This window comes from Sander vitreus, chromosome 4 (genome assembly GCF_031162955.1).
Source record: "Sander vitreus isolate 19-12246 chromosome 4, sanVit1, whole genome shotgun sequence".
In the NCBI taxonomy this organism is placed as follows: domain Eukaryota; kingdom Metazoa; phylum Chordata; class Actinopteri; order Perciformes; family Percidae; genus Sander; species Sander vitreus.
This window is the reverse complement of record NC_135858.1, coordinates 38,599,187-38,611,307: the sequence shown is the minus strand read 5'-3', so window position 1 is coordinate 38,611,307 and position 12,121 is coordinate 38,599,187.

Genomic DNA, 12,121 nt, shown 5'->3' with positions numbered 1-12,121 from the left:
CACATCATGGTGCAACAACTGACAGCTGTGTGTTGGATTACAGTCCTTCACAGCATGTTTGTCTTGTTAAAATGAAAAATGCATTTTATGTTCTTGCATGAGAGATTTTCACGAGTAGCCAACTTATCTACAAAAAGTTACACGTGTAACGGCAAAGCCACAAAACACAGTAGAGACGTGAATGTGCTTTGCTCCTTGCGCTCTTTCCTGGTGGTGAGCAAATGCAAATCTTGGTAATAATTGACATGAAAATTGCACTTCACAGCTTGATTGTTACTGGAACTGTACCTCTGCCCCCACACTGGCACAGTTAACTTCTCCGTCTGTCACCAAACAGGCACAAGTGAATAATAAACCTGGTTACGAAAATGACTCTTTCCTTCCTCAAAGTCCCACTATATGCACCATGAGCTTTAAAGAAGACAGAGCACATCATGTTTCAGTCTGTCCAACAGGTGGACGTAATAGATGTTAACATTTTCTGGAGTATTCTGTGATTTCATATTTGATCTGAATCTTGTTTTCTTATTTTTGACAAAGGGCCATATCCAGATTGTGACATGTACTGTACATGTCTGTCATATCTACCAGCATGTGCAAACCAGTAGGATGGACACATGAATACTTTTTATAAAAAGGAATATGCTATAGTGTGGAGTTAACAACTTTATCATTGGCATTGTATTTTTCAGTGTTAAAGCAGCTGAGATTGCTCTTTAATATAAACAGAGCAAACATCACAGTACATTTACAGAAAGCCTGTGATCTTTACAATGCATTTTTGTACAGAATGAGGACTGTAAACTGTAAAGTTAAGCTGAACACTCAACAGTTTATATTTTGCAATGAAAAAGTCATCACATTCAGTATGAGCATTAAACAAGAGGGAAGTCTCTCAAGCTACTACACAGCAGAACAACATTGGTGCCATCTAAATGGCAGATGGAACTAAAGCCTATATGATTCAAACACAAGAAAAGAAACAATAATCAAAAGACTGCATTGCCACTGTTCATTCATTCATTTGTTCTCCATTGTTCAGATGCATTGTCAGAAACAACAGTGCATGCTTTTTAGATTAGGTGACACAAACAAAACAACTATGTTTCAGTTTGCGAAATAGTAAACGGCTGCTCGAAGCTATTGTGTTCTGAAACTTTCATACCATTAATAATAATCACATAATGGTGTCTGCAAAGCAAGTGCTACAATAATAGCAAAACGAACAGTTCACACCACTCATGTAGGCTAGTGGTGACACACAAATAAAGATATAGGCAGCTGATGGAAGGGATGGCAGGTGGCTCACAGCCAGAAGGTCCTGGGCTCAACCTTGGTCATCATAAGTGGTTGAGGAAGCGGATAGAAAGACAGTTTAAAGATGTTTACTACTCCATATCTTGCCAGCAGTAGATTAAATAATAGTTTTGCATCCACATTGCTACCTTGACTTTATTTTATTGTACACCCCTGTGTCTCACAGCTGCATCTCCTTCTCCCTCTATTTGCATAGTTTGACATACAACAGTTTGTCTCCGTTGTTCAGATGCATTGTTGGAAACAAAAGAACCAGTTTTGAGTGAAGGTGACAGAAACAACAAGAATGTGTTTCAGTTTACAAAGCAGCAAATACTACAAATGCAGCAATGCTACAAACTCCTCATCCAATCAGCCCCCCCCCTAATCTATTGGGCTAGAGGGCTGTCAATCTGACAATTGTGATTTCCATCAGATCAGAGTATCACTTGGCTGCCTGTTCTGCCAATCTTTCCAGCCCTTGTCACATGACTAATTAATGTTTCCATGGTGACTATCTAAAATTGTCATTTGTTTAAAATAAAAACAAGGGAAATTAATAATGAATGGGATGCGTTTTATTTAGCAGAATTACGTTGTGCTGTTCTATCTTATCCAATATTTCCTATATTTCTGAGCAGATTTTCTATGCTGTATTCTGATCAAATGTTATACTAGGTGCCTGTAAAGAAACAAATGTATTTCAAGAATCTCCTCCATTAAAGTCAATACAAACCATCAAGGTGGCGCAGCACTCCTTCAATAGATCTGCTCACCGGCCAGAGTGCCGCTGAGCAATGGAGCGCTCAGGGCTGCCACTGCTGGCCAGAAGACATATTGCAGCAATACTGGTGATTAAAACGTAATCTACTTAATTACCTCTGTCGAAATAAATGGAAGAAAGGCATAAGATAAAGAGTGCCTTTGTGCCTCTTTAACAGACACAAAATGCAATAAAAATGTGCATCATGAACAGGGCCCTTACATGACAACAAGATGCGTTTTCAACTCAGACATTGTTTAAATTCACCTAGCCTGTTAGCTGCTAGCTGCCGTCTGGGATGAGTGAGTGTGTTCAGCCAGGCTTAAGTAATAATCATCAAGCAGCAGTTCCGTGTGTATTTGTAACATATATATCAATTTTGTGTGCGATCCATCTGGCGTTGGTGAATAGTAGTCTCTGCAGTGGCGAACTGTGTATTAGTTGCCGTAGCCAGGCTTGCAGGCCCGACCGGCATCCTTCTACTTCCTCCCCGCCTTCCCTGCCTGCCGCGGCCGACAACAATCCAACTAGCGCCCGCTGGTCTGGTGGATGTCCTCCAGAGGACAGTTCATGCTTTCGCTGCAAAATTTTTGTGGCGAAAAAAGTTTATTTCCCCCTCAAAAATAGATAATTGAGCACTGTAGTGGTTATGATCATATCAGTGACTATGTAACTACATGGAAACAGGCCAAATTATGCCTGTTTCTTGTAAAGTAACAGCGTTACAGAAGGCTTGATGATTATTACTGAAGCCTGGCTGAACACACTCACTCATCCCAGACGGCAGCTAGCAGCTAACAGGCTAGGTGAATTTAAACAATGTCTGAGTTGAAAACGCATCTTGTTGTCATGTAAGGGCCCTGTTCATGTTGCACAGACATTTTAATTGCATTTTGTGTCTGTTAAGAGGCACAAAGGCACTCTTTATGATATGCCCCCAAAACTAGCCGTTTTAGCTGAGTGGGAGCTCTCAGCATTAGCTGCAGCAGCTCCATGTTGCTAGCACCGATTTGGGTATTTATTTTTTTTGCTATCGACAGTACTCACACACGTATAGCAATGTATATATATATATATATATATATATATATATATATATATATTAACGTAAAAATTGCCTGGAGTTCTCCTATAAGTTACCATGTATCCAGCTAATTTAAATAGATTATGTTAATGTATTGTGAGTTAACCTTATTTAATATTGTATGTGGCGTTTTCTTTTGCGGGGTGCAAAACAAATTCCTTCCAAGACCATTTTGCAGAGCTACCGTCACTGTGTCAAGAGCTTAGCACCACCCAAGATGATTGTGATTGGTCCAAAGAAATGCAAACAACCCAGTGGTTTTTTTCTTCTCCTATCCCAGGATGTGTGTGGAGTGGCCAGACTGCTGTGGAGATAGGTCTGGCAATGCAAGACTAGGTAACCAGCAGTACACCTGCCAAGTGTCACGCATGCACGCACCCACCCACGCACACACACACACACACACACACACACACACACACACACACACACACACACACACACACACACACACACACACACACACACACACACACACACACACAGAGATTCCTCGCTTTATAGTTGGCCAAAACTAGCCAGAAGTCCAGGCTGATGCTGAGGGGTCGGTTGATCTGATTGGAGGGTGTAGAGAGGTTCATTTAGTGCTGACTGTCAATCAGGAGACATCTAGGAAGCCAAGACATCACAACACAGAGACATCATGTTGCTTCACAGAAAGCATGAACCCAAGTGTTCACATGTATAGCAGTACATATAAGTGTGTGTATGTGTGTGTGTCGGAGAGAAAAAGACTGAGAAGACTGAAGAGAAAAAAGGGACATTTGTTTGAAAGCGGAAGAAAAAAGTGTAAAAAAAGGGAAAGGGTAAAAGAGAAAAGGGTAGATAGATGGAGAGAATAAAAGGAGAAGTAGAGAAAAGGGTTTTGTAATCTCGGTACAGCGGTGTTGTGCCGTCTCCATGGCGACAGGCACAAAGGCCCGTGGTTGGCCATTGATGGCTAATTGTATTCTTCACAGCTCTTTTGTTAATTGTTGTCTGCCCAGCTCCCACTTCCTGCTGGGCCACGGCACAAAGCCACGAACAGGAGGGATTAGAAATGGCACATCAGCTGCCCCAATGCACAGCCAAGCTCTCTCTACCTCTCTTTCATTCTCTCTCCTCCTCTCTTTGTCCCTCTTTCTTTCTCTCTATCTCTCTGTCCCCATAGAGCCGCCCCTCCTTTTATCTTCTCACCGTGTGCACTCCCATGACCTTGTCGATTCTTTCTTTCTTTCTTTCTTTCTTGATATGAGGTCATCACTGCTTCAGTCCCATTTATGTGACGTTCTATCAGCTTGTTTTTGTGCTTTGTCTCCTTCACCGCCAGCATTATTCATACAGATGCAGAAAAGACAAGCTTCATGTACAGCATGCAGTTCAATGCAGATACATCTTTTAAAAGAAAAGTAGTTTTTTAGTCAGAGTTTTGGCTTTTCATCACAAAGCCAACGTTTGCCACAACTGAAAACTGAGCTTTTTGGAAACTGATTGACAACTTTTCACAATCACAGAGCGGGTACGGTACTTCCACTTTGCAGCAATGTTAAAGGGGTGGTTCAGAATTTTGGACATAGGAGCTCATTTCCAGGTTAGCCAGTGTGTTATTTATCAGTGGAGACCGACTTCAACACTTTTCATCCAGTCCTTCCAGCTGCAGAGTTAGCTGCTGCTAGGCTAGCGCAAGTCAACAGTATCTGCTAGCCTGCCACTAAAAACAGTCTTACCCACTCCACAGTACACCTGAGGCAAATACATTATAACTCCAGACTATCCATGTAAATGTCTGTGTTTATAGAATAAAACTACCCTTCTATCGCATTGCAATAGTTATACTTTGTTCCCTTGGCATAGGCTACAGCAGCGGCGGAGTGACATTACCTAGGCTACTGAGAAAGCCGGTTTCCATGACAATCACACAAGTTTATTTACCTGTCGCTGCAATCTGCATGTAAACTGTCCGAGCTGACATGACTTTTCTGTCAGCAATTACCTAAAGTTAGCGGTTAGCCCAGCCAGGTATCTACCAAGAGTGTAGCTATACCGTTAGCTAACGTTGTCACTCTCCACAATGCATTGAACTGTAACATTATCTCCACTAACGTTGTCAGTCTCAATCTATCAGTAGCAGCTAGGCTAACGTTATGAAAGGGGCTAGCTTTATTAGCTAGAGTAGCCTACCAAAAGTTATTACCTGTTCATCAGTAGCTGTTGGTGCATCTGGAAAGACGGATGGAACCACATTCATTGTCAGTGACTTGTGGTCCTTTAGACTGTGGGGTTTTTCAACGTCCTCTGGTCTAAACTACACTACACATTTGCCACCTGAGTAGAGTCTGCGCCTTGATGTCCAAGCCAGCAGCAAGAAGCCACAGTTGGAATGGAAATTTGTGGAAACTTTGTGGTGCCCATCTGTTTGGTTTATTTTTACAATTTCTAAATGCACACTGAATCACCATGTTGCCTAGTCCTTAGTTTCCAGTCCACTGCTTCAGTACCACTGTACTAGGCTACTACTAGGTGTCCTGACTGTAGTGCGCTTGAGCTGCTGCTGAGTAACTCGTCCCTCAAAATGTAATGTGATCATTGAGGTGCAAGGGTAGTTTTATTTCTAACATTATTCTATCAACACAGACATTTACATGGATAGTCTGGAGTTATAATGTATTTGCCTCAGGTGTACTGTGGAGTGGGTAAGACTGTTTTTAGTGGCAGGCTAGCAGATACTGTTGACTTGCGCTAGCCTAGCAGCAGCTAACTCTGCAGCTGGAAGGACTGGATGAAAAGTGTTGAAGAACGGTCTCCACTGATAATGATGTAATAATGATGAATAACACACTGGCTTGGAAACTTGGAAATGAGCTCCTATGTCCAACTGTTAATGTATGAAAAGAAATATGATAAAGACTTAATTGCTATTCTATACTCCTTTGTCCTTTGACAACAGCTAGACCAATCATGAATGCCAAGAACTACTGTTTGATCAGACTGAAATACAAAACCAGTGATCACAGAAAACAGAACCAAGCAGAGTAACTGACCACATTTGTCAAAATGTTCCATCAATTCATATATATATATATATATATATATATATATATATATATATATATATATATATATATATATATTAGGGCTGTCAAAATAATGCGTTCATTTCGATTAATTAATCTGAGAAAAAAATAACGTGATAAAAACTGAACGCAGATTAATCCATTCCATATTGACGTTTGCAGACAGACGAAAATCTGGTGCCACTGATATGTCTGCTCTTCTCTCTGCTGCTCTGAAACAGACGTTACAGGAAACACAAACCCCGCTGCATGTGACGCTAGTTAACACTATACTCAACAGCAGCTAACATTAGCCTACCGCTAGCTAGTTAACACTATACTCAACAGCAGCTAACATTAGCCTACCACTAGCTAGTTACCACTATACTCAACAGCAGCTAACATTAGCCTACCACTAGCTAGTTACCACTATACTCGACAGCAGCTAACGTTAGCCTACCGCTAGCTAGTTAACACTATACTCGACAGCAGCTAACGTTAGCCTACCGCTAGCTAGTTAACACTATACTCGACAGCAGCTAATGTTAGCCTACCGCTAGCTAGTTAACACTATACTCGACAGCAGCTAACGTTAGCCTACAGCTAGCTAGTAGCTGGATTAAACAGGGTTAAATGCTGACAGCTAACACTAAACGGTGTAAAGTGTGACTGTGTTTTACTGTAGAGGATTCAACACCGGGATGTAACAATCTGCAGCTGCTGTCGGAGAAACAACACAGACGGTGCGTTCAATGAAACTGGTAAACTACAGCCTCGTGGTGCATTTGAAGTTATTGTAAATGTTGTTTTCCCATCTGGTGGTTGTTTTTGTCGTTCAACAGCAATTTACTACTGAAATTAGTTATTTTTTATTGTTTTACATTATTATTAAATCATTTCATTTTGACCATATGGCCTTAGCAATAAACAAGCCGTTCTTTAATGTCACCAACTGTTGTTTAGTACCCTTTTTATTTCTTGTTTTTTTTTACTTTCTTAAAAAGTATTGGTTCAGGCACCGTTAATTAAGTATGCGATTAATTTCGATTAATTAATCACAGAGTATGTAATTAATTAGATTACATTTTTTAATCGATTGACAGCCCTAATATATATATATATATATATATATATATATATATATATATATATATATATATATATATATATATATATATATAAATATAAATAAAATATACCACTGTGTTGTTTCCTATTTCACCATTAGAGGGGGAGGAAAATTAAGAGATATAAATGTGGTGGAAGAAGTATTCAGATCCTTTACTGATCCTTTACAGTAAAAGTCCTGCATTGAAAATGTTACAAGTGAAAGTATGCAACTATCATCAGGAAAATGTACTTAAAGTATTAAAAGTAAAAGTACTCAATGCAGAACTCTCCTCCCATTGTAGAAAGTGTAAAGGACCAACCAGGTGTGTGTTTAATGGTCTGATCTTCTCAGCTGACTTATAGTCATTATATTGTCGGCTAGTTTACTTTAGAATCAAACATCAGATTTATAAACTACATGTGTTCTGTGTGCAGTAATCTTAATGTGTAAAGTAACTAGTAACTAAAGCTGGAACAGATGAATGTAGTGGAGTAACTAAAGTAACTAGTAACTAAAGCTGGAACAGATGAATGTAGTGGAGTAACTAAAGTAACTAGTAACTAAAGCTGGAACAGATGAATGTAGTGGAGTAACTAAAGTAACTAGTAACTAAAGCTGGAACAGATGAATGTAGTGGAGTAACTAAAGTAACTAGTAACTAAAGCTGGAACAGATGAATGTAGTGGAGTAACTAAAGTAACTAGTAACTAAAGCTGTAACAGATGAATGTAGTGGAGTAAAACGTACAATATTTCTCTCTGAAGTGTAGCGGAGTAGAAGTAGAAAGTGGCATGAAAAGAAAAGACTCAAGTACAGTACAAGTACCTCAACATTTGGACTGAAGTACAGTACTGAATTAAATGTACTTAGTTACATTCCACCACAGATTTTGTCACATTTCCACTGCATGGTACGACACGGCTCCTCAACTCAACTTGCTCTTTTTTGGGGTTTTTTAAGCAAAAGTTGTGGAAAGTAGTACCTGGCACTTTCTTTGGTCCAAGCGAGCTGAGCCGATAAAGGGTGGAGTTAAAACAGAGCAGACCACTGATTGGTCAGAGAGAACCATCACTAGCGCCACACAGTGCATCCTGCACAAACCCACCATTTTTAAATAGCTAAGCTACCGTCAATAGCAACCGCAATATTATTATTCACTCAACCCAGATTTTAAATAATGGCAGCCCGCAACTACTAACTGTAGACTACGGCGTACATTTGCACGCAGCATCGCTATGATGAATCAGCTAAGACCCCGCCTACACTGAGGGGGGGGTACTATCTGCAGTGGAAAACGAAATGGAGCAAAGGACCTGGTACCAAAAGCGAATTGAGTAGAGTCAAATCGAGCGGAAATGAGGCAACAGATGACGGGACGGCCACATTTCACTTGCAGGCTGTGGATATTTGCTCCATCTTCCATTAAATTCAGTTTAAAGCCATAACCAGTGAATTTAAGGATGCATTTCCTGTTTTGGTGTGACCTTCTGGCACCAGTATACTCCATCAGAACTGCTGGTCAGATAATGAAACAGCTTCTAACCCCCCCCGTCCAATCCTTCTCAACGTCGAAATTGGCAGCATTTCTGTTACTTTCCAAAAACAACAATCTGACATGCACGCCCACTTTAGACAGCAATTGTCCATGTGTGTGGAGGTGAGAAAGTATGCAAGTTTTGCATCTCACCCCTCTTGATGATTTTTCACTGCACCTTGGAGTAGGGCCGTTTGGAACAGCTATAAACACATTTGTCTTCCAAAGTAGTCGGATGAGAGAAGTACAAGTACAACTACATGTATTAACTTGTTTTATAGCATAGACTATCCCTAAGACCTTTACCTGCAGGTTCAAACAGTCAACCGTATACAGTAGAAACACTGATGCACAGTGCTGATGGGCCATTAACACTCTTCAATAGGGCTGTAACGTCATTGGTCATGGTCAAGTGCACACAGCCACACAGAATACACAGTATGTAGATTGATGCACATACCAGTCCCTCCAGGATTTCGCAGCCTTTTTTTGAGATTGTTGCAGCCCATAATGCCTGATTTCACGGGAGCTTTTGTAAAAAGTTGCAATAAATGTTGCGATGTCTTTTGTATGTTTGTTGCAATGAAGTTGAGGGAGACAGTGAAAGTTGCAAAAAAAGTTGTGATTTTTTTTTTTTTATAGTTCTTTAAAAATAAAAAGGAAACTTGTTTCAGGGAATAAAACTACTCTGGGCTGAGATTTCCTAGGAACCAAAAAGGCTCAGGATGCTGCAAATGTTGGTATAATATGAAAATGGCTGGTGGATTTAAGACAAAAAATAATAATTTATTGAATGAATCAAATCTGAACATATGTGTCATTGTCAGTGGTTTGTTGATCTCTACATTGTTAGTTAATGTCCTATCGGGACACGGACACACACACACACACACACACACACACACACACATAACCTAGTTTGGGACACACATTCATACGGTTTGATAAAGTACTTATTGGACTTACAATAACGAACGCAGCTGTCCTCAATTTAGGTCATTGTGTCGTCTCATCTCCGGTTTTTCCTGCATCCACCGTGTGTGATTGTGTGATTGTGTGTGTGTGTGTGTGTGTGTGTGTGTGTGCGCGCGTCAGTCGCGGGGGGAACTGAGCAGCCCCGCCCACTGCAGAGAGAAAACGTTCCAGCGTACATTGATGATAAAATGTTTACAGGTTGGCAGGACGGTCTCACATGTTCTGCACGGTCTTTAGCTGTACGTTTTGATGGTAAATGTGAGATGTTGGAGTCACACACGTCTCGTCTTCATCAGAAACAAGGAAATGATCAACCCGTGGCCGTTCTCACTCCCACTCGGTCAGTGGCTCTCAGAGTCACATACTGACGTAAAGTCTGGCACGGGGGACTGCTGGGATTGGTTGAAGTCGCGGGAAACTTCAAGTTATTGGTCAATTAGTGGTAAAGTTGTCTGGTGGTGCCTGTAGCCGGCTCACAGTCACCTGTTGGCGGCTAAACAACTGCTGCTGGTAGCCGGCGTCCCGGAGCTCCGTAGAGGCTAAATACAACCAGCAACGGCTGCTCTGATTTGATCTTATGATAAACGTTACAGCGCTTTACTGAGTTTAAAATACTTCTATTTTAGGTATATAATATATGGTATATTGGTGAAGTAGCATTGATCACTTTGAGGGGCGGATACATTTTTTCTCCACCGGGGATAAAAATAATTCAGCAGAGGCAGGGAGGGACATGTAGATATGAAGAAAGGGGGAAATCTTAGGCATCCCCCCCCCCCAGGCAAATCGCACCCTGGATGGAGGGTATATAAATGCTAACGCAGACTGACGGCATCACCCAGATGTGTAAATGTTTTGGGTGAATGAAACACTCCTCCTAATGCATGTTTTTTAATTATTCTATATATTTTGGTATTTTCATAGCATAAGAGAAGAGTTTTATAGCCTATTTTGACCTGTTGCCTTTTGGGAATGTGTATGTTTAGTGTAATACAGTTTGAAATGTTCCTTATTTTTATAATGAAAATAGCAATGTTATACCCAATGTTACGTCACTCCCCAGCAAGATGACTTTGTGTGTCTTTGCCACTCACAAAATAAATAAATAGAAAGTAACGTATCCTTATGGATTTGGTTTTTTTCCACTTTACCAGACCATGACTCCTGAACCGGGGTACGAACCCAAGATAAATCCCTCTCTAACTTGTTCCACAGAAAGTCCAAGACACTGATGAACAAGGACAATTTCTTGTGTGTTTTTGTAGTATTTTGGCATAAATGGCAAACTTATAAAAACGCTCTGTAAACACTGTGGACAAAAAACATAATTCACATTTTCTAATGTATCCACATTGGTGTGGACACAGCCTGAAGTTTAGAAACGGCCATTTCAAACTGTAGAATTCAATAATGAAATGACGTATATTTCCATAATATTTTCATTTGGTGCAGCCATAAAAAAACATGAATTGGGGCATCTGAAACCCATGCAGAGTCCATCCAGAGAATGCAGTGTACTTGCTGTCTTACTGTTTAAAAGTGTTCCCCTATATCTGTGGGAAATTGAAGGGTAAAAGGAATGAAGAGATTGAATATTACACAAAAAGGTTGTCTCTACCCATGTTTTGGACAATTTGTCACAGAGTGTTGCTGCAACATCAATACGGTGGAAGTGAAATGGAAGATGCATTAAATGATATTTGAAAAAAAAGCATCTTGCCTTTTGTGGAGAAAAAAACCTGATTACTCTTGATACAACTTTTCTCTCAAATTATATATTTTTTAAGGGGGAACATTCACGTCATTTTTGGCGTGTGGAGCGATCGGATGAGATGAAGAAAGACCAGCTCCTTGGTGAGTCACTCCTTTAGGGAAAGAGACATTGCTGTTGAGTTTGTCAAATGCCATTTATTTTGTTGCTTTTCAAATTCATCTCTCCAGTATTTGAGTGGCGATAGATCTGAAAACTGTGACAAATCAAACCCAAACTGCCTGCAGAGAATACAAACTGCTATGATCATTTGATAGAATCATTAAGAGCTCAATTAGTTACATGAGATGAAATGAATAGCTGATTAATCCATTAGTTGATCAACAGACTATGATGATCTTTTAGTCATTTATGACATGTATCAAGTAATGCTGCTTTTCTCTGTAATATTGTTGTTGACTGAATATTTGGGGGTTTGGGGCTGTTGGTGAGACAAAATAAGGGACTGTGTGAAAGTTACTGGGGAGGCTGGCTGAACTTTGTTCTTTTTTTCTTTTTCTTTGATAGAAGACCCTTCCCAACTTTGGTCATATTTTCATTGGACCTCACACTTTA